General features: G+C 46.4%; 1 protein-coding gene across 2 annotated transcripts in view; it reads left to right on the top strand.

Annotated features, from left to right (window-relative positions):
- Positions 1–18,389: 18,389 nt before the first annotated feature.
- Positions 18,390–22,022, top strand: part of TBL1XR1 (TBL1X/Y related 1) — a 108,412-nt gene continuing 104,779 nt past the window's right edge. For both annotated transcript variants that reach the window (XM_053986382.1, XM_053986381.1), the window contains exon 1: positions 18,390–18,606. The gene's annotated coding sequence lies outside the window, so the exon portion shown is untranslated. The remainder of the gene's footprint in view (positions 18,607–22,022) is intronic.

Below are 22,022 nucleotides of genomic sequence, written 5' to 3'. Positions count from 1 at the left end.
TGCAAACCCTGGGAGAGAACAAGAAAATCCACTGATTGCTCACAGCTTTCCTCCAAAAGCTGGTGGGGATTGTCCCCCCAGGCGTGGGAGCCCCTGTCCCAGCTCCATCACACCGTGGGCTGCACCCCGCAGCTGTGGAGAATGAGCTGAGGGGACCAGGGGTGCTGCTGTGCTGGAGACACCCCTGCAGCTCGTCACAGGCTTTGGGGCAGTGGGAACAGCTGCTTGCCCTGTCAGCCCCCACTAAAATGCCTGTGATGTGTGGTCCCACGGGGGCCAGGTAGAGCTGGGTGTAGAGCTAGGTCCTCGTCTCAGCTCCAGCTGCAGGGCTTTGCTCTCCTAAGTCAGAGATGGAGAGCACAGACCAACAGTGGTTCCCATGGAGCTATTCAAGGGCTGTAGTTTTCTGTTTCCTCTTTCTCTGAGCTCAGTTCTGCTATATGTTGAAACCCCAGTAGAGAATTTTTTTCTTCTTATTGTTTTTTTTTTTTTTTTATAGACAGGTTGTAATGTCAGGATATGAGGTTGAAAGGGCAGGTCTGAGTCAACTCTCAGATGAATTCTGAGCATTTCCTTTCTACGTGGATGAGTTCCAAGAATTTATCTCAGTTCAATAAACCCCACTTATTTCTGATGCTCATTCAAACAGACTTTGAATCCCTTGCGCCCACAGACCAGGGCCGGTCATTTGGGTTCTGCAAAGCTCTTTCCAGAGAGATCAGGACATGTGGAGTCAGTGGGGGGATGTTTTGGGGTGACAGTTGAAGTAGGTTTCTTTATTTTTATATGTATTATTGATGTTACAGATTTGAATAAAAATACATACATACATACATATATATACACATGTATTTATATACATGTATTTATATAAGCTACTGCCTGTCAGCATACAGCCTGTATAATTCTCAGGTATAATTCTTTCAGGTTCTGCCTGCATTCAGTGCATGGGGCAGAAGGCCCTGGCAGACAAGGGTCCTGCTCTAAAGGTGTGGGTACAGGCTTTGTCCTCAGCACAGCCCCTCCAGGAGTGTGGCACCTTCCCATCACCCAGCAGTTACATAAACAGGGCTAAAATAGAGCAAATGACACTTCACAGGCACAACATCATCCCCGGGGGCTCTCAGGGTTTCTAGCAGCTGGGGCTAAGGAAGGCACAGCAATGCTGTGGGGCTCTGATGCTGGAGCCCCCACATCCTCCACATCCCCGAGCCTGGACTGAGTGAGTCCCATGGGGTCTTTTTGGCTGCCTGAAGTAAATTTTCTCTTATTTCCCTCCAGGCTGTCTTTTCCCCTGTTGCTGAATTTCGCTCAGCATAATGATTTCAAGGGCACCATTTTCAATTTCCTCCGCGGAGCCAAAATTAATACTGAGTTTATGCCACAGCGTAGCAGCACTTTAAGCATCCACCAACAGTGTGCATATTTCACAATAATGTAATGGCTCCTAAACCCAAATACTGCTTAAACCACCACGGTATCCACTGTAAATATCAGCAATTCCTGCCTGAACCACAGCACCAGCAATGACTACTCTGTAGGTGCTGCTGATGTGCCCATTAACATTCCCCCAGTGATAACCATTTTTTTAGCACCAGGGGCATGTTTGGATGCTGCTGCAGGGCAGGAAGAGGTACTGGCCTTCACCTGGGAGAATGGAAACACTCACAGCTTGCATTTTTCTGTTTCCCTTTCAGCACTGCCTCTGTAGGGCAGCCCCTCTCCTCTTGCTTCCATCACTTCCTCTCATCATGGCTCTAGGCAAGGCTTAGATCCAGCCAAGAAAGTTTGGGTCTATTTTCCTCAGTCCCCATCCTTGTGGGCAAATTGTTGAGATGAAGGTTTTTAGTTGAGTTACTACTTTGGTTTATGCCCTTCTGTTTATGCCTCATCCCTTACAAGGGAGGTGGCCATGGGGTTTTTTTTAAGTAATACATATAGGTGGGTAGAACAGGGAGAAATTTGTCAAACAAAGAGGTTCTAAGTGATTGCCAAGCTATGGATTGACTGACCACGTTTGCTGCCTTGGGATGGTGATTTTGACTCTGTTTAGAAAGGAGCAGGGGGATTACAAGGACCCGTGTGTGCAGAAGTACACAAGCCATTAATTATGGAGACTGCTGCACGATGGAATCTAGCAAGAGCTAATGGAGCTTGAGAAACCTGTGGAAAATGTTAGCGAGAGCTGTCAGGATGTTTGTCTTAGAGCTGCTCTGGATGATCTCATCCCTCCAACGTTTCAGAGGGCAAGGAGTGTGCCGGGTCAGCAGGAGCCGGCGGGCAGGCACCCTCACTTGGGAAAGAGGGCAATGGAGCGGGGGCTCGGGGTCTGCCCAGGCAGAGAGAGGGGCACTTACGGGGCTCCACGGCTGCAGATGAAAAATAGGGATGGAAAGAGTAGGGCTTGAGGGCATTTGGAAAGCATTGTGTTGTGTCTTTTCTTCCTGCTCCTCTGATACAGCCTAAATAAAACGTCACTTGGCATTGCATAACAGGGTGATGCATGGCCTGGGGAGCAGCTCAGAGGGGCAGCACTGGAGCCCCAGGCGAGGCAGGAGGGATGAGGCTGGGATGGGGAGCTGATGTGCTGCTGCATGCAGGGCAAGAACCAAGGGCAAGAACCACTTCCCAGGGGAATTCCTGCTGCTCCCAACCCTCCTCCACGCTGTGGCTCATGGAGACTATGCCTGGAGGACCAAACGATGACAAACAGGTCAAAAATGGTGGCTTAGTAATGTCAGAGCCAGGAATCAGCTCTCTGTTCTGATTTATAAGAGATCTCTCTCTGTGTCCCAGGGCTGCCTTGGCTTTTCATTCATGCTGGCGATGACGAAGGGCCGTGCTTAAGCAGCATGACCGAGCTGGCATGGGCGGCTTTTAGGAGCAGGAAACCGCTCCCTTTATCCTCGCTTGATCTTTTGAGTGAAATATGTGCAGTGCCCTTGTCAGCAGTAAGAGCCTCCTAAGGAAAGAAAGAAAGGTTAGCAAGCAGAAACAGATGTTTACCTTTAACTTCTGGCATTGTGTGGACTGGGGAGACTGGGGGAGGGGGTTTTGCAGGGCAGGAGAAAATGCTCTCTGGAAGCCTGAGAAAGTCCTGTCGGATCGAATCTGCCTTTCCCTTCATTTTTCTGTGGTTTTTATTTGGCCCAGTGTCCTTTCATCATTATTATTATTATTTAAACACACCATTCTCTTAAGGGAAAGATAATTGCTTTTTCTTTCTTCTGCCTAAGCTTCTCAACATGATTAAGATATAGAAACCAAATGCCTGGATATGAGGATGATCTAATAGGCACCGACCAGGCCGAGTCACTGTGGCCCAGTTTAAAAACATGGCACTTTTCCAGAATCTATTTGTTTCTCTTAATATGGTGATTTGTTTTTCTATATTGCTCTCTATAATTATCACTGTGCTGTGTATTCACTGGCTCTAGGCTCAGTGTAATATAAATCTGGAATTAGTCTATTGAAGTCAGTGTCAGATACATTTCCTTTAACATCTAAACTAGGTCTTAGGCCCATTTATCCTACTGTAGCTCCAAACTAACTACGCTGAAATAAATACACACCAATGTTTTTCAAAAAGCCCTTGCCATGGTCCTTGCATCCACCTTCTACCCTTAGGCTAAACTTCAGGCTGGAGATTAGGGAAAAAAAAATTCAGAGAAGGTAGTTCAGATTAAGTATTAGAACCATTTTTTCACTAAAAAAGTGGTGAAACATTGAAGTAAGTTGCCCAGGGAGGTGGTGGAGTCACTGTTTCTGGAAGCGTTCAAGAGGCCTCTGGATGAGGCACTTGGAGGACATGGTTTAGGTGTGATTGTGGTGGGCTGGGTTGATGGTTGGACTCGAAGATCTTGAAGGTCTCTTCCAACCTTGACGAGTCTGTGACTCTGTGACGATAACACCGGTGGCATCTTGCTGTGCCTTCAGAATGAGCCTTCTTTAACCCCACTGAGATCTGGCTGTTTGCCCTTGATGGAGAAGGGGTGGCTCGGAGCCACTGCTTGCCCTGCACCGCTGGTGATGAGGTTGGTGTTCCTTCACCACTTGAGTTCAGCCTCCCTCCAAAATGCAGGATAACCCTGGGCTCAGGCTGCTCTTAAATCTGCTGCTTGAACCTTTTTTCTTTCTCTGGGCTGCCAGGGCTGGAAACTCCTTTTACAGGTCCATGAGATCCTGTGGCTCGTCTCCACAAATAACATGTGCCTGGTCAGAGCTGAACTGGGTCCAATATTTATGCTTCCCAAGGTTGTGTTCAGTAGTTCAAGAGGAAGGTGGGAAGGCCCTGGCACAGGGTGCCTAGGGAAGCTGTGGCTGCTCCTGGATCCCTGGAAATCAGCTTGGACAGGGCTTGGAGCAACATGATCTAGTGGAAGGTGTCCCTGCCCATGGCAGTGGGGTTCAAATGAGATGCTCTTTAAGGTCTCTTGATGTTCTTAGAGGTCTTTTCCAGCCTAAATGATTCTATAATTCTATATATGTGGAAATCATCAGGGAAAATATTATCAGGGTTGCTGTGCTGCACACACACACACAGAGCTGGCTTGAGTAGAGGGACCACGGCTGGTCCTTACTCGTCCCTGGAAGCAACAAAGTGCTTTACTGCAGACTCTGGCAGACATTTCTTTAAAATAAAAGAAATATATAACTTTTCAATCTCTTCCAATTTTAGATTCTGATAATCTGGAGACATCCTGATATATCTGAGGGATTAAGGGCTTTTTTTTCCTTTCTCAGATGAAGGCTGTGCACATCAGTGGGTGCCCAAAAATACACCTCGTGCTTCTCAGTGTTTTCCCCAATTTTTTTTCTTCAGTCACTGCACAATGAATGCACTTCACAGGGCTGTGCTGCTGCTTGATAACACAGCTGGAGAGAAGCTATTTTCTGATTTTCAGATACTGTAGTTTATCTCTAATGTTGGTTTTCACTGGCAGTTTAAGAAGTTCTTAGAAAACTCTTCAACTTCCCCCTTAGTACTGAGATGGTAAGAGCAGATAAAACTTGTCACTTAATAATAACCATCAAAAAATTTAGAGGTTTTTTTTGAGATAAACTCAGGAGCTATTATTTGGTTTTTAGAAACAATACATGGCTCACCTCTACCCCAAGGAGCAAGGGAAGTTATTAACTGTCCTTTCTACTGGAACTAAACAAACAAACCAACAAACAAACACCCCCAACATCCCCCCCACAAAAAAAAAAAAAAAAAAAAAGTAGATTTTTTTAATTGAAAAGTTGAAACTTGAAGATCTGGGGGCAAACCTTTCAATTCAAAGCCAAAAGTTCTGACTGGGAGATTTTTTTGCTGGGTAGTTTTGTGGGCCAAGACACACTCCTGTGTCACCATGGGAATCAAGATGTTCCTGGTCATGATGCCTCACTGGGGATGAGGCTAGGCTTGGGAGCTCCCTCCATGAGGAAAAAGGAAGCATTTGTTGTTAGGAAAAAAAAAAATTACTATTTTCCACAGGACAGCAGACCTGTTTGTGAAGATTTCTGTTACAAACACACCATTTTTCCAGAAAACATTGTTATTGCTGGCTCCATGCATTGCTTCAGAGCAGAGAGACCTTCTGGTCCTTTCCTAAGCATCCCCCCAAAGCAGCAATATCCAACCAGCTCCGGCTCCCTGTTAGAATTCAAACCACAGCCTTTCTCACCACTCCTTTTCTCAGATGACATTTAAACCTGTCAGCAGTTACAACTGGTGTCACATAAGCTTTGCAACCAGTGCAAAAATTGCACTCTGGCTTCTAAAAACAGAAAAAGGAAGGGGATGGCTAAGAATGGACATAAATACTCCAAAATGCCTGTGTGCTGCTGGCCCTGCTGCTGGCCTGACAGTGTTTCCACCACTCCTTCCCTTGGAAAACAAAATAAATCGGGGCAGTGGTGAGTAACAACATGTAATAAGCAGAGATGAGAAATACATTGTTATCAGCAGTCAAATGACATGGATAGTGTGTCACCCCTGTCCCCACGCCACATTTGATGGCACCCAAGTGTCTTTAGGGATAAGGAAGGGGTCTGCTGAGAAGCTGGAATACAATTCCCATAGAGCACTGGAAAGGGATCCCAAAAGGGATCCTCAAAAGACTCCTAAAGGGATTCATAGAATCGTTAAGGTTGGAAAGGACCTCTAAGGTCCTGAAGTCCAGCCATCAACTCAGCACCACCTGTATGTTCGCCACTAAAGCAAGTCCTCAAGTGCCATATCCATGTGTTTTTAACACTTCCAGGGATGGTGACTTCACAGCTTCCTTGGGCAGCTTGGTCCAATGTTTGACAGCCCTTTCTGTGAGGAATTTTTTTCCTAATATCTAATCTAAACCTCCATGAATTCTGTCACCCTTGGGCTCTGGCATTTCAGTGCTGAGCTGGTCGGAACACAGCCATGCCCTGATACTGCCTTGAGTCGTGAACACACATGTGAACCATCCTAATTGCTTTCATCTGGTCCAAAATGTGGCCACTGGTAAGCAGAGACCTGCTGTTTATGTAAAGTACAAAGCAGGCCAGACAGTCCTCTCGAGCTGTTTCCGTTTCCCTGTGATTAATATATTCAAGTCTATAGTCATTTGTTTTCACAAACTTCACAAACAAAACCTTGATGTTTTGGTACCAAGCTCAAATATGGGAACAATTTGGTTCCCAGCGCCAGCATTTCTGATGCAAGAACTGAAAGGCGTCCAGAAATGCCGTGTTTTCACTGAATAGTCTTCAGTCCCAAGATATAGCATTTTTAAAGCATTACAGAAGCAAAAACAATCCCAGTGCCTTGAAAGCTTTTTACACTGACTCTGCTTCATGGAAACACTGACTCAGGGCCAAATGGCTGATTATGTTGTGTGATGTAAGAAGGAGTTAGAAAGCTTAGCAGGGCATTAGAATAATGCAGTGTGTGTGTCTGTGTCTGTGTGCAGTGAAGGGGGGACATGGCATTTATTAGAAAGCTTTAAATCTTTTGCAGCTCCACGTTAGTCACTTGCAAAACAGTCTCAAACCCAGCTGAAAGCGATGGGGATGTGATGTGTGACAAGCTCTAAGCTGCTGAGCTGAGCTCCTGCTCGAGATCTTTTCAGTTCATTTCAAGGCTGCAAAACCTTCCTCACTGGGGTGTGCGGGAAGCAAACACCGCTGCTGTGCAGCCAAGGCAGAAAAGGACCCTGTTATACTTCTGGAAGGGGAGAGCTAAATTGTGGCTTGGCTTCTGCTGTCACACTGAATTAAGGGTGGAGACTTGAGGACGGTGCGGCTCTACCCAGATTCAGATGCTGGCAAAGGAAGGACAAAAAATGGCAAAACCTCTGGCAAAAATGTGATGTGAGGAGAATCCCAGCCCTGCCTGTTCCCTGCTATGTGCTGGTGGGAGCCACTTCATTGAGGAAGATTTTATCATTTACTTTATCTCATTGTCCAGAGAAGCCATTCATTGCAAACATGAACTTTGAGACAAGTAAAAGTCAGAGATGACCCAAGTGCCTGGAGGCATAAAACCAGCTGCTGAATTGTTCAGCTTGTTTAATGAAAAGGAGCAGCACAAAGCCACAGTCCAAGTGTAGTATATACAAGTATATACAACACTGGCACTCAAACAATTTATGGAGCTGACTGCAAATTTAAGATTGGGAAACCTGGCTGGTGTCAGCTATTAGGAAGAGATTTGGGATAGAAAGTCCTATCAGAAAAGCTGCTGTGAGAGGTCAAGTGGAGCTGCTGCTCGAACCTAAGGTCTGGCTACAGCGAAATGCTGTTGTCAACTTGCCTTTGAGTGGTGACTCCCTGCAGAGCCGCAGGTAAGTCACTGTCCCTGCTGCACCTGCAGGACAGACTGAGCTACGAGGCAGATGTGCTGCAGTTCACTCCTGTTTTCTATTTCCATTCTGCATACACACACACAGAGCCATCCCACAGCCATCCACGCTGTTCTTTTCTTCCCAGCCACTCCAGTTCCCAGCAGTTTCACTGTGAGCGGGCAGCTGTCTGCCCATAGTGCCCTCTATGCCCTCTCTGCCCATACTGCCCTCTATGCCCTCACTGCTGTCCCTGCTCTCTCTGCCCTCACCCTGCTCCCTGTCTGCCCATGGCACAGCCCCGTGGCCCCTCCTGCCTGCCAGGCAGCTGTGATGGCTCCAGGCTGTGAGTGCTCCCAGCCTGTTCCCGGTGTGGAGGGTGAGTAAGGCTGTCTCATCACGCTGCTCCCACCTCCAGTGAGTCATCAGCCAAGAGGAGAAGCAGGCACTGAACTATATTTGATGCCTGTATCTGAAACACTGGGTTCGAATGACTGTGCAGGTCATTAGATCTCTAATTTCTTTAATGGATTTTCTAATGTATCTGATGAATAAAGAGATGCTCAATAGTAAATAGAAATACCATTTGCAACCTTGGACTTGAAATGGGGCCATAATATTGCCTTTATTTATGTTTACCCAAGGGCTGTGGACTTCACTGGGTGGAACAGTGTGAATGCTGCAATGACAGGGGCTGGGAGTGCCAGTCCAGGCTACTGCCAAAGGAACAACTTGCGTGTGCACAGGGTTTTTGGGACAAGAATGATCCCATTGACTCCTGATCAACTGTGAATACAACCTGGGCTGAATGGGTCTTGTGTTTGCACGGGGAGATGGCCCAGAAGGACCCAAGAACGATTCCAAGCAGACATTGCTCAATGTTGCTTTGTATGTGCAGGGTCTGTCCTACCCCTGGCTGTGACCCCAGAGGGGGATCCTGGTGCCAGCATGCCTGAGATTGTGCTCGGGGAGGGGGTGGCATGAGCAGGGTCCTGCCTGTGTAGGCTGGGCTGACCCCTCAGAAGGGCTCACACTCCCTGCACAGGGACAGCCATCCCTCCTGCTTGGGAGTGAGCTCTGTGCCCTGCTGGGTGCAGCGATTTGAGCCTCTTGTTTCACAAGTGCCACGTTGGTGCAGGATTTTGTGATTACACATCCACATCCATTTGTGTAACGCTGGCAGCCTCCTAGGCAAATATTTCTGTACCTCCAGTTTCTAAATGGCATTTCTGCTACCAGCCATATATCATCATTACCAGCCAGGCTTCGGAGGATGCACGAGCAAAGTGTGATATTACTTAAACCTCTGCAAGTACTGTCTGATAATTAATCAGGCGTGCGTTGATTATGTTTTCACCTTACTCAGTGAAGAATAATGCAATGCAAGGGAGCAGGATTTTGTTTAAAATTCTCTGGTGAGCTGCTCCCCCAGATCAGGACAGCTGTCTCCCTGTGTGTGAGAGTATGAGGGCACCACAGACCAGAAGGCTTGTCCAAATCTTCTTCTTCCTCCTGAAGCATCAGATAGCCACTGAGTCAGTGCCAGAGGTGAGAGGTCAGCCCAGAGGAACCAAGGGTCCTATCCAAGACTGCAGACTCCCAGCCCTTGCTGGCCCAGACATCATTTGATTTTTGGGGTCTCATCCTGCAGCTATTTCTGCTGTGGTGTTTTCTCCAATCATGCCATTATGTATTAATAGGGGATGGAGCTGGCAGCAGGAAAGGGCAGCAGAAGCACACATTTGTCTTGCTGTCCAGTAAGCCACATAACAAATAGCGATGCCAAGTGTAATCCTGCTTCAGTTAAAACTGTTGCTTTGGTTTGTCATCATTCATTGTTTGCAGTACAGCTGCTTAATGACAGGATGTGGGAAATGAAAAGTTTTTTATGTCCTAGGAGACTTTTTAAAATAAAAATTCCTGAGTGATGAAGGGGAAGAAGGTGCTCGCATGGAAACTCTGGGTCTCAGTGCCGAGACACAGCCTGGATGGAGTGAGCCTTCCCCCAGGAAGGCTGAGGAGATGGAGGTTTTGCTCTCAGCTTTAAAAATAACCTGCTATGTAAATCCAGGCCGTATCCGTGCCTCAGCTTGCTTTGCTTACATTACGCATCTGCTGCAGCTGCCTCTGCCTGGTGCCTTGTAGAACAGGACTTGTGTTTGATAGGAAGAAATTAAAAAGAAAAGACAAATTCCATGGATCTGTGTGGGGTCACTTCTTTGCAAAACACCCCATGGCCAGTTAAGTTAGCAAATGTTACATGTTGAACCTAAATACAGAGGAATGGAGGGAGTTTATCCATATGGACCATGAGCAAGCAGATAAAATGTTTTTGAGATGAACAGGGAACTTGTAGAGGAGACTTCATTAAGCCAGTAAAGAAGGAGACAACCCCAACTATGCCAAGACTTGGAGTGTGTGGAGGTGCTTTTTTTTATTTTTGGGTACATTTTAATGATCTTAATTTTCATACAGGCCTCAGTGGAGCTCCACCCCTTCTGCCTGTTAATCACTTCTAATTGACAGTGCAGAATTACTAGTGGGTGCATGATCTTTGCTCCCAGTAGGAATTCTCTACGTGGATGCACTGTATGTCAATGTAAGCAAATAGGGAAGGTGATGGGTTTGGAGGGAGATGCATTTCATTTGGGTTTTAAACTCATTTCTAACAGGTACAGCCCTTGAAGAACCACTGATGTGTATGTGGCCAACAAGTCTGCATAACTGCTAGCCCATCCCCTGCTTCACTCTGCCTCTAGAAACACTCTCCTTCCTCTTCTGTGTATATTTATTGAGTCATGTCCTGAACTATGTGGAATCAGTGTGGAATTTGCCTTAGGTTCCTCTCTGCTGGCCCAGGGCTTCTCAGCAGCAAAATTAGAGGTGCTAGGGTTGGGATGAAACCATTCCTGCTTATCAAAGACCAAGACAGAGACAACTCAGGGAGCTGTGCTCTCTGTCCTAAGTGCTGCAGGAGGATTGGGGAGTGGCTGAAATCCCTGTGGTGTGCTTCCCACATACCTGGGATTCTCCATGTTTTACAATCTCAGATAAATGGCACATTATTTTTTAGGATTACTTGATATATTCTTGCAGTAATCTATTACCAGCAGATCACCGCCATGCTCATCACCACTCTCTAGGTCCAAAAGTTGGTTTTTTTCTGTGTTTTTGCTTCTATCCCTTGAAAATTTCTATTTCCAACAAGCCTACTGTTATCTCACTTTTGGTATTTTAAGTTCCGTGGCACAAAAAGGCTGACTCACAGAAAGCCATGTTGTAGGAAATATTGGCTCAGCTGAGGAAATAATTCTCAGTTCATTCTTCCACTGTGAGATTTGGGTTTGGTGTTTTTTGTTGGTGTTTTTGTTTGGTTTTTGTTGTTGTTGTTGGGGTGGTTTTTTTTGTTTGTTTTTTTTTTGTCTTTTTTTTTTGTGTGTGTGTGTGTGTGTGTATGAGTGTTTTGGTCTCACGGTATGGCACACATCAAGCACTGTGAAATATTGACAGCTATTCCTAAATGCACTGCTCTACCCAGTGTGATCTTTCTTTTTGCACATACCCTGAAGTGTTTTATGTACCTGCTAGGAACGTTACACAGGATGCTCGCACAGCTCATAAAATTTGGTCTCGTATTGGAAATGTTTTGTGGGAATGTGCTGCTTAATCTACTGCAGCCGCTCACATTTACTGTCATAGGGAGGGGGTAAAGATTACAGCCAGCTTGGGGAAGTTTGATACCTTATCAGAAGTCCTCAAGAATAAAACTGAAAGAAGTGGATGTTCAATAAAATGTAGATAATTGACTGAAAAAAGGGGAAATACGGTGAAGTCATCCTTTTGGCTGGACTTATGCTGCTGTCAGTTCCCTCCGAGTACCTGCAGTCACCCTCTGCTAAGGGATTGAGTGGAATAAATCCTGGGTGTGCTTTAATTGAGTGTTAAGCACATCAGTGATGTGCAGTGAAAGACAAGGCTGGAGATCCAGGATGGAATCCTTGCCCAGCGGGGCGGGGAAACAAAAACAACCCAACAACTACAAAACCTCTTTTGACTTCAAGGGCTTTAATCACTGGAGCAAGTTGTCTAATAACATACTGCAGGGTGTGCTTTGGCACTGCCACCTTCATCATTCATTTTATGCTTAATATGCTAGAAAACAATGTTTAACATCTGGTATAAGTGGATATAGCATATCTGTCTACAAGAAAGCAGCTGATGCAAATAATTTAAGAAATAAAACCAGGGGCCTTCAAGTGTACCTATTAATATTTTTTTCTACACTTTTTTGACACTATCATTAGCAAAACCTAATTAGAAGGTGGTTTTCAACAACTGCTGTCCTCAAGGCATAATGTATAGACCTCATATAAATAATATTATCATCTTAAAAATACTTAATAAACACTAATTTACTCTCCCAAATTTCTTGTGAGATAGATAATTATGTGTTAACAATAATATAATCACCATTAGTAGCTGTGTTAGTCCTCTCTTTTTACAGATGGAAGCTCATGTCCTGATAATAAACAGTTTGCCAAAGGCCACATGAGGAGTCTTCAGGACTCTGGGAAAAGAATCAGTCCTGGCTCTGTCCTCCCCTCACATAAAAAACAGAACAATGTTGGTATAATGAAAGAAAAGCAGGGTTTAAGTATGGGCAAGAAAGAGAAATTTTCTTCAGGTTAGCTGGATTCTTGGACTGAGAGGAAATATTAAAGAAGTATGTGACAGAGATCAAGGTAACTAACAAATATTATACCTTTTGTACTTGTGCCTTTATTTACTCTGCAGTAATTACACCAAGTAATGTAGATTACATTATGAATCACTATGACGCTTACAAGACTGAATTTTTGCAACCACATCCTGAGCCTGTGAGATAATCTGTTTGATCTCCTACGAGGACCAGATACGTCTTGCTTGAAACTTCAGAGGTATGCCAGAGCAGCTGGGACACACCCTTTTTCGTAACCCTGTTAAAATAAAACAAGTTTGGATTTGCTCAGCCACTGTAGGATGTAACATCTGAGTTACAGGCTCGCTGTGAAGGGAGTTTTGCCATAACCTCAGAGTTAAACAGGGCCTCTTCAGTGTTTCTGTCTGAGAAGTAACATTTTCTTTCCATCTTAAAAAATGTGCATATTTACATATGCAAAAAAGCCCAAAACCTAAAACAAAAAAAAACAAAAAAAAAAAAAAAATTCCACCAAAACAAAACAAAAAACCCAATCCTTAGCAAATTATTAAAGCCAAAACATGACTTTGTTCCCATGCCTGTAACAACCCCAGTTCACACTGAAGCTACAGTGCTGCACCTGCAATAACTAAACCCGCTGAGGTCAGTGTGTGTCACTTCCCAGAGTGAGGTCTGTACCAGCATCTGTCCAGGCTGTTCACTCATTTTCTCCTCTTCTTGTGTGAAACCTCCACAAGTCTCCTCCTGGGGCTGGATTGTGGATAGCGAGGGATGACATTCAGCTTTTATTTTGTCCTCCCTCTTGTGCCAGGAACCACAGTGGGAGCTCAGGTGGGCAGGGACATTCTCTGCCCCAAATAACAGCCCCTCCATGAGCAGGAAGGCCCTGGCACTGCAGCAACAAACTCACTGGTTTTCCTCTCCAAAAAAAAGGGACCCTGTGGCCCAGTAGAAGTCAAGGTGCAGGAATCTGGTGCAGGGTGCTTGAAGGAGCTCTGGCAGTGGGCATCTCTTATTTTCCTTTAAAATCCATTCCTCTGGCACTGATCTGGAAGCTCTCCTTGGTGTGACACGTTCACACACACATCTGTGCTTCTCTTACAGCCTTCAGGGAATGATGGGCCTCTGGGTGGGAGGCTGGCAGCAATAAAACAGTGAGGCCAGGCTGTTTGGTAGGCATCCCCATCCTGCAGCAGTCCTGACCTTGCTCGTCTGCACTATTTTTTGGGATCCTGTGGTAGATTTTGAAAATAGCAATGTGAAATTGTCCCTGGGGCCAGCAGAAGCTCTGTGCACCAGGGAGGTGCTGAACAGTTCACATGCCTGAACACCGAGTGAGAGCTGAGCACCATAACTTCTGTCCTGAAACTTCTGAAAGAACCACTTCATGGCTTTGGATCACACAGTTCATCAACTGCCTGTGAATGAGGGACTGTTCACCTGGTCATGCTGTTCCTCTGCTCTTGCTGTTTATTCTGGGAAGCAGAAGTCTCCCAAATCGATCTGGAAAGTGTATGAACAAGATGATTGTTTTCGGATTGACTCCTCCCTGGCTCATGGAGATCTGCAGGGTTATCCGTGTGTGTATGCTTTAAGGCAACTGATGAAACTAGTGGTACTGCTATGCTGATCACCAGTGTTGGACATTTTTTACCATATATGATCAATAAATGATGAATCACCAATAAATTTATGCTAAGGTGGGGCAGAAGATGCTCCCTGCTCAGGAGCATGTCATCTCCTGCAAAGAGTCATTGTCAGCAGCCTGAAAAGGAATAAAACCACTGTCTTCAAACCAGTGAACCTCTGTTTCCTTTCCTCACCAGTATGCACAATACAAATACAAATAATTTAGAGGTGTTTTTTTTTTCCTTAATGTTGACATCTCTCTCAAATTAAGATGGAAAAAAAAGGTCTTAAGAATATAGGCCAAACTCTTCAGTGCTTCCGATCCAGAGGAAGTTCTTGGTGGAATTGCTAGGGTGTGGGTGTACCTACTCATTAGGATTAAAGTGCCCTTGTGGTTCTCATTAATCCACTTTGGGATGCAAAGTGACAACAGCATCTTTGTGGGGGATCCATCCGTGTGGGGAGCCCGGTCCCCCTGCTGCCCTGCCAAGCCCGGAGCTGCCCCGTGGGAGCCTGATGACTCTTCTGTTCAAATCAACAGGATTTAAGTCCCGCTGGTTTAAATATCAGGTTTAACTGGGGCTTGCCTGCATATCAAAGGCACTATGGTAATTTTTACGAGGGAAAGTGCAGAGGGAAAGTGCTTGCCTGGTGCTGTCCAGGCTCCTCCCTGCCCTCCGTGCTGCTCAGCGCGGTGCCAAGTCACTGCCCTTCCTCACCCAGGAGCGCCTGCACCCTCCTGCCGCTGTGTTTGTGCAGGATGGGGTCAGCACGCCCGGGCTGGGGGAGCCCCTGCATAAACAAGAGCTAAAAACGAACAAAGAGCCTTCCTGGTTCGCTGGTATTTATTTACGCACGGCCGTGCGTGGCGGGCTCCGCTCCGGCACCTGGATTGTGTGTGGACTGGGCTTGAACTTTTCTGGAGCCAGCCATCTGCTTCCTGCTGATGTGTTGGTGCCTCGCTGTGCCTTCAGTCTCGCTCCAATCTGCACAAGATTTATGGATAGATATTATATAGATTTAACACAATAGCATGGGTTTTATTATTTGCTGGAAAATGTTAATAAACCCCAAGTATTACAGATGCATTTTAATCCCTGAAGTGATTTTTGAGTAGAATGCATGAATTATTAATTGTTGTTATTGTTATTATTGCAGTGCATACCTACCTCACAGGGCATTGTGAGGATTAATTAATTCTTGTAAAGATGTAAAAGGCCGTATAGGTGTCAAGGGTTATGACTAAAGTGCTTTGAAAATGGAAACCACTCTGCAAGTGCCAAATATTATTATTTATGGAGTCCAGGCAGTGTGCTTGGTGCTGTGCAAACACTGGGCCAGTTATTGCAAATATTTGCTTATATGTGCTTGGTAGGCCAAGCACTCCCTGTTACAAGTCATTTCAACTATTTCAAGGATGCGTCTTAAAAATATGGGTGTGAGAAGACTTTCCAGTCATTGGGATGATGGATCCACTGGCCGTGAGCAGCTGTGTCACTAAGAACTTCAGAAGCGTGCTTTTATTCAAACACAGAGGTAAACCAAGACCTCAGATCTGCTCCAGTTACACATCTGAAAGTTAGGGTTTTGTCCAGTCTTTCTTGCTACTTTGGGAAGTGTAACAAGAGTTATTGTTTAGAAGTGGCTCTCCCAGAAGGCAAAGCCAACTCCCTGAGCTCAGCCCGCTCACTGAACAATCTGCTGTAAACCACAACCTGCTCAACTGCCCCATGTTACCCAACATCCGTTCTTGGAAACCTCTGAAAGCGAGAGCCTCCTTCCCATCCACTCTGGAAGTGTCCCCTGTAGCCCTGAACCCAGCTGCACATTTGGGCAAGAGAACTGCAAAGGCTAAAGCTCATCACAGAGAGTGAGAGGTGTTTGTGCAGTCCTGCGGGGTGTTTGCCTTCGTGAAAAAAGGGAAACCAGAACAAAACAGATGGGGGACGACTATTAAAGCACAAATCCGCCAGAATTCACTTTGTAGATCCTGCAGAGCAGAACTTCTCGGGAAATTGCCCAGTTGAGCACGTCATCACGTTAAAAAAGAGAGCCTGGCACCCCAGAGCTGCGACTGAACATTTGGAGAACACCAGACCACGGAAACCTTCAGCCAGATGACTTCAGCTCAGCACGTTGTCGCTGCTCGGCAGATGGATGGGAAGACAGTGTTTGTAGTTTCTGAGGACCAAACAACGCACACTTCAGGAATTCTCCCTCCCCCGTTTCTCACACAAGCTTTCTGAATGTCACACCTCTCATTCCTGTTTCATGGACTTCTCAGATATCCTTCTTTAGGCCTCTGCCGTCCCCCAGTCCCCCAAAAGAGTTCCCTTTCCTCTTGCCTTAGGCTTTGTGCATATTCCCATTCCCCTTCCTCCACGCATTGTTACTGCTTATCTTCTTTCACCTGGGAAATAAATCAGAGTATGAAGAGGTCAAACTCTATTAGAAGCATGGACAGATCTAAGATTATAATGTGTGGATGTGTTAATGAGTGCATTGCCACTTTTCCTTCCCCTCTTAAATTTCTTGACTTTCAGCAAATTTTGGAGCTGGACTGAATATAGTGTTCAAAATGATTGCCTCTTTACATACCTAAAGCAGACAGCCTACACACCATTAGTGAGAAGAGAAAGTTGTCCACTTGGGCCACCAAAATCATTACACAAATAAATGCTGGACACCAAGTGATTTGCAATTACAAATGTGCTTCCTGGCTTTCTAGAGAGATTTATGTTTCTCTACATGAGTTTGGCCTGTATTAAAATACTTTTCTTCATAAAGGAAGGGAAAATGCATGGGTTTGACCCTGAAGAAAATGAGTACTATGAGAGGATCCTACACCCAGAGACCTACCCAAGGCTTTGTGGAGCTCATGGACCCCATCTGCTTGTGTGATGATGCTCAGGTAGGTAAAATCTGCCTACGGTATATCCCAGGTGTTAGACTGAAGGCAAAATCCAGAATTTAGGACTAGCATAATTCTGAGGCAATGCTCTATCTATAAAAAAAAATTTAAAAAAATTAAAAAAAAAAAGAAAAATAAGGCACTACATTCATGACCATCTCTTTTGAGTGTGGTGATGTGGACATCCTATTTGAGCAGCACCAGAGCTGGGCTGGGGTGTGTGGAGAGCCTTGGAATGAGCTGGGATAACATCAGATGTTGCCATCGGATCCGTGCAGGGTTTGTGGTCATTGGGACTCTGCACGGGTGCCAATGTCCGGACATGAGAGTGCTGGACCATCGCCCAAGAGTGTGAAATGCTGTTGCAAAACCATTTTAAGATGGAAAGGGCTGCCTAGTGACGAATGTGGTTTTGATTAACAAAGCTCGCTTTCAAAAACAAACAATGCGGCCCTGTAGATGACAAACAGCATTTCAATTGTAAAAATGAGCAGCACCCAGGTAGGACACTGCATTAGTGCTGCGGAGGATTATTTTCATTAAATAAAATGAGGGCAGAGGCGGTAGCGGGGTGCCCACACGGGGCTGGATCCCGGTGCCAGGTGCCATCGCCAACCGCGACGGGCTACGAGGAGAGAGGCAAAACCACCATGTTACATCCTGCATTTACACAAGCTCCGTTGGCAGACGCAGTTTAATGTCTTTCCTAGAAAAGCTCCGCGGCCTGGGGCCTGCCGTGCCCGGGCGGCCTCCCCTTCGCTTCCCTCCCTTTGCCCGCGGCCGCCTCCCCTCCCGCACTGCCGGGCGCGGCGGGGAAGGCGTCAGGGAGCGGGTCCCCCTCCCCGACCCCCGCGCTGGGCTTGTGTGGCCGGGCCGGGCCGCTCCTCCTCGCCTGGCCTCGCCTCCCGGCTCCGCTGCTTCCCTTCCTCCTTCCTTCCCTCCCTTCCCTTCCCTCCGCCGGCGCCCATTTCGGCGCGGCCGGGCACCCGGAGTGTCTGCGGGCCGCCGGCTGCTCCGCGCCGCTTGGCTCCTTCCCCCAGTAACAGCTCCCACATTCCGCCCCGATCCCTCCTCAATCTCAATCACACACACACATATTACTTTTTTTTTTTTTTTTTTTTTTTTCCCCTCCTTCCTCGGGACTTAATCTCCAGTCCCCCCCACCACCACCCGCCCTCCCCACCCTCCCCTCCCCCGGCCCCTGGCTCGGATATAATTGAATATCACAGCGCTACGCGCTGGGTATTTTTTTTCCTTCCTCCTCCTGTGTGTGTGTGGTGGTTTTGTTGGTTTTTTTTTTTTTTTCCTGGTGTTTTTTTTTTCTCCTCCTCCTCTCGGTGTGGACACCTTGAAAATACATATATATATATATATGTGTGTGTGTGTGTGTATATATATATATAATTGGTAACTCTACGCGTGTACACACACACACACTCACACAGGCAGGGATGTGCGCGTATATACACGCGGCGGTATAAAACACACGGGAGGAGGAGAGACAATCCAGGGTGAATTCCTCGTGCCTCCATTCCCTGGGAAAGGGGGGAGCAGCCGCTCGCAAGGTAAGAACCGGGGGGCTCCGAGCCCCGGGGGCGGGCAGGGGCCGGGGATGGGGGTGGGGGGCGGCCGCCCTGTTTGTGTCGGTGGAGGCGGGAGGGGGATGGGACCAGAACGCCTCTGTGACCCCCCCCCCCCTCCGTTTTTATTAATATGTGTATATATACATACATATATAGATATGCAGACACACATATATATATACACACATATTTACCCCTTCCCCTCCCCCACCCCGCGCCGCTGGCTTCCCCTCCCCCACCCGCCTTCATTTTTTTAAATTAAAAAAAAAAAAAAAGGGTTTAATGGAGCGGGGGATGGGGGGGACACCGGCCTCGGCAGCGAATGGCACACGGGAGCCATGGCGAGAGGCCTATTTTTAGCCCGATTTGTGGGGAAGAGCGGCTTCCCCTCCCCCCCTTCCCGCATATTTACTTGGGGGGGAGGGGAAGGGGGGCAGGGCCCGGTCGGGATGGGGGAGGGGAGGCCCTTCCCCTCCCCCACTCCCCGGAGTTCTCCCCCATCCCGACTCCCCGTTCCTGGGAAGGGGATACACCCCCACCCCCGGGCCATTCCCAATGTTTCCCCCCCCCAGAGCCAAGTTATTGATCAGTTTTCCGGCGAAGTTCGGGGTGGGTCATGCAGTGCCCCGCGGTGGCAGGGAGCGGGCCCGGTTCGGGGCATAAAACAAGCTTTTATTTTCCCATTTCACAGCGTCTCTCCTTCCCAGGGCTTATCCCTGTCCGAAAGCCTGGTGTAAATTGTGTGTTGTATCAATTAGAGGGGCTCGCACGGTTGATGCAGTGTGTACTGTTCTCTTGGTGGAGGATTTAAGTCCTGAAATATGTGGCTTGTTATTGTTGTACCCTCGAAAGGGTTAAAATTTATCGTGTTGTTCCAGGTGAATTTAATCTTTCATCACCGAATTTCCTTTTAAGGCAGCTTGACAGAATAAAAGTCTCTCCCTCGCTTGTCTTTATCCCCAGAACAGCAAAACTTTGTTTGTGCTTTATGGCAGGGGCTGGTTGCTGCAGATGACACGTGAGTCTGGAGGAAAGTTTGGTTTGTAGGTCGCTGTGTAGGAAAGTGAAGTTTGCTGGTGAAGTTTTTACTACTCTCCAGTGTGCTCGACTTCCTCGTTTTCCTGTCTGTGTAAATCAAATTCCTAACTGATTTATGGGGGAGGGGATCACAAAACATATTCCTTCCTTATTGTTAAGGCATGGGAGGCATGATCAGGAGAAACAGGTCTTTGTTGCATAAAAAAAAGAGTTTTGTAGGCTTGTCTGACTTGCTTTGCTGTCCTTCTGTGCTAAAATAAATGTCTGAGCACATTGTGTGCTTTAAAAAGGTTCTTTGCTGTTGATGGTCTCTGCCCTTTGGGTGTTGTGAGTTGTGCTCCTTTAGCAGCAAGGGCACCATATGCAAAGTTGGTATTTGGGATTTGGTTGTACCTGGGCTTTGGGGCAGTTTCGTGCCCTCTTCTTGCTCTGAGTAATCTGGAGGCTTGTCCATGTGAGCCTCACGTTGGGTTTGGGGCCTTCCTTTGGACATGTGTGTTAACGGGCTTTTTGGAATATATTCCAAATGAGGACTGGACTTCAAGCTCCTATGTGTGTCCTTAAATTTAAGTGAGTGGGTATGTGTTTGTGGATGAGCTGTGAAGGGGTTTTTGCCTTATCCATTGAAAAAAGGGGCTGCTGATGGTGCTTAGGGCACAGGTGGTGCCCTGTAATTGGTCGAAACAAACTTTCTGTGGTTTTCTCTAGTGTTTTTTTTCCCTTTGTTTTTGTTTGAGGTTTAATGGAATGATAACATTTTGTATTATTTACCTAAGGTCACCTGAGCCAGTACACTGTCACTATCTTCAGTTTTCTTGGGGGAAGTTGGATTTTTCTCCATGAGAACTGTGTTTTCTGGTACTCTGCCTTGGGAGTGTGGTGGCCTGCCTCCCAAACTGTTACTGGGAACACCTGGAGAACACTTAGTTCTCATTCCTTGAGGAAAGGAGAAGGAAATATAATTTAAATGTGTGAAAGGAGTTGAGGTTTGGCTTTTGGGCTTTATAATTTATTTTTAAGACTTTGCAAGAGTGTATAGTTTTTGTGTGTTTGAACGTGCACAGCCATAACGCGTGTTTGTAGCATAAAGAACACAATAATTACAGAAGATTCTGTTGCTTAAGCTTTTTTCCCCCTTTCAAACAGGTAGTTAAGATTTTTTTTTTTGGCGAGTTTCTTTTTTTAATATGAATACTTCTTTCAGTTTTACTCTATATATGGTAATTATTGATGTTTGTGTAATGCTTTGAAGTTGTAAGGCAGGGTATAATCGCTAAGTATCCAACAGCAATACTTCATAGTCATTTTCCCATCATGAAAGAGTTTGATGCTTAAAAGTGCTACAGCCCTAAGCATAAAGAGGCTCTGGATGGATTAGGGGAAATGGCCAAAATTGCTGATAATGTTGCTTTCAGATAATAGTTTTAAGTTAGGAAGAACAGATCTGAATAATGTAAAGCAAACTGAGTTATTTTACCTAACTTCATTTTGGTCTGGAATTTAATAGAACGTGGATTTCGCATTTGAGTCAGAATGTGTTTGCTGTTATAGGTTTTGTAGTGGCAGTAAAGACCCACATCCTACAAGGATGTAATCATGCAGAAGTCAGGAAGTCCTGTAAAACACACAGCTTTGTGAACATCAGTGGTCTCGTTCAGCTGAATGAGCTCTGCAGCTGTCTGTGAAGTTGCTCCCAGAAGTTGGGTGTGTTTTGTATTAGTGGTGGGCAGTAGGATGTGAATCTTTCATTACACTGATGCTGTTTTGGTACAACAGCACTGTAAAGCGTTTTGGGAAGGCTGAGGCAGTGGCAGGTGTGACACCTTTTCATCACTAATTCCTCTGCTCATTGGGAGCCCCAAGTGACAGTCACCCCCCCAGTTTTTGCTTGCTTTGCCTGTCTCTTCTGTCCCCCTGGTCCCACAGCTGCTGAGGATTGTGGTGCCCGTGTGAATTCTGACACCTTGCTGGCGAGGACACTGCTGGCAGGCGGAGGAGAGACAGACACAAGTCTCCCACCAGCTCTTCCCCTTCCCAGCTGGGATAAGGTGGTGGTGAAGTGGTCTGGTCTGTGCTTTGGAGAGGAGGACAAGGACAGGGTGTGCTGCAGGTTTGTGTTGTGTCAATACTGCAGTATTGCGATACTGAGATGTATCGTACCCAAGTGTGACTCATTCATAGTCTAATTCACATTGTTCGTATTGAATGGTGTGATTCTGGTCTGTGTGCTGACCATCCTCACTGGGTGTGTGTTTGCACATGCCTGCACCCAGAGTTCAGGGTGTAATAATGGCTGTATTTAGTGCCCTAAACATCAGCTCATGCAAGTAGCTGCAGGTTGGGGGGAGAAGTGAAAGTGT

This window comes from Vidua macroura, chromosome 10 (genome assembly GCF_024509145.1).
Source record: "Vidua macroura isolate BioBank_ID:100142 chromosome 10, ASM2450914v1, whole genome shotgun sequence".
Taxonomy (NCBI): domain Eukaryota; kingdom Metazoa; phylum Chordata; class Aves; order Passeriformes; family Viduidae; genus Vidua; species Vidua macroura.
Note: the sequence above shows the minus strand (reverse complement) of the source record. Positions and strands in the feature narration are given on the sequence as shown.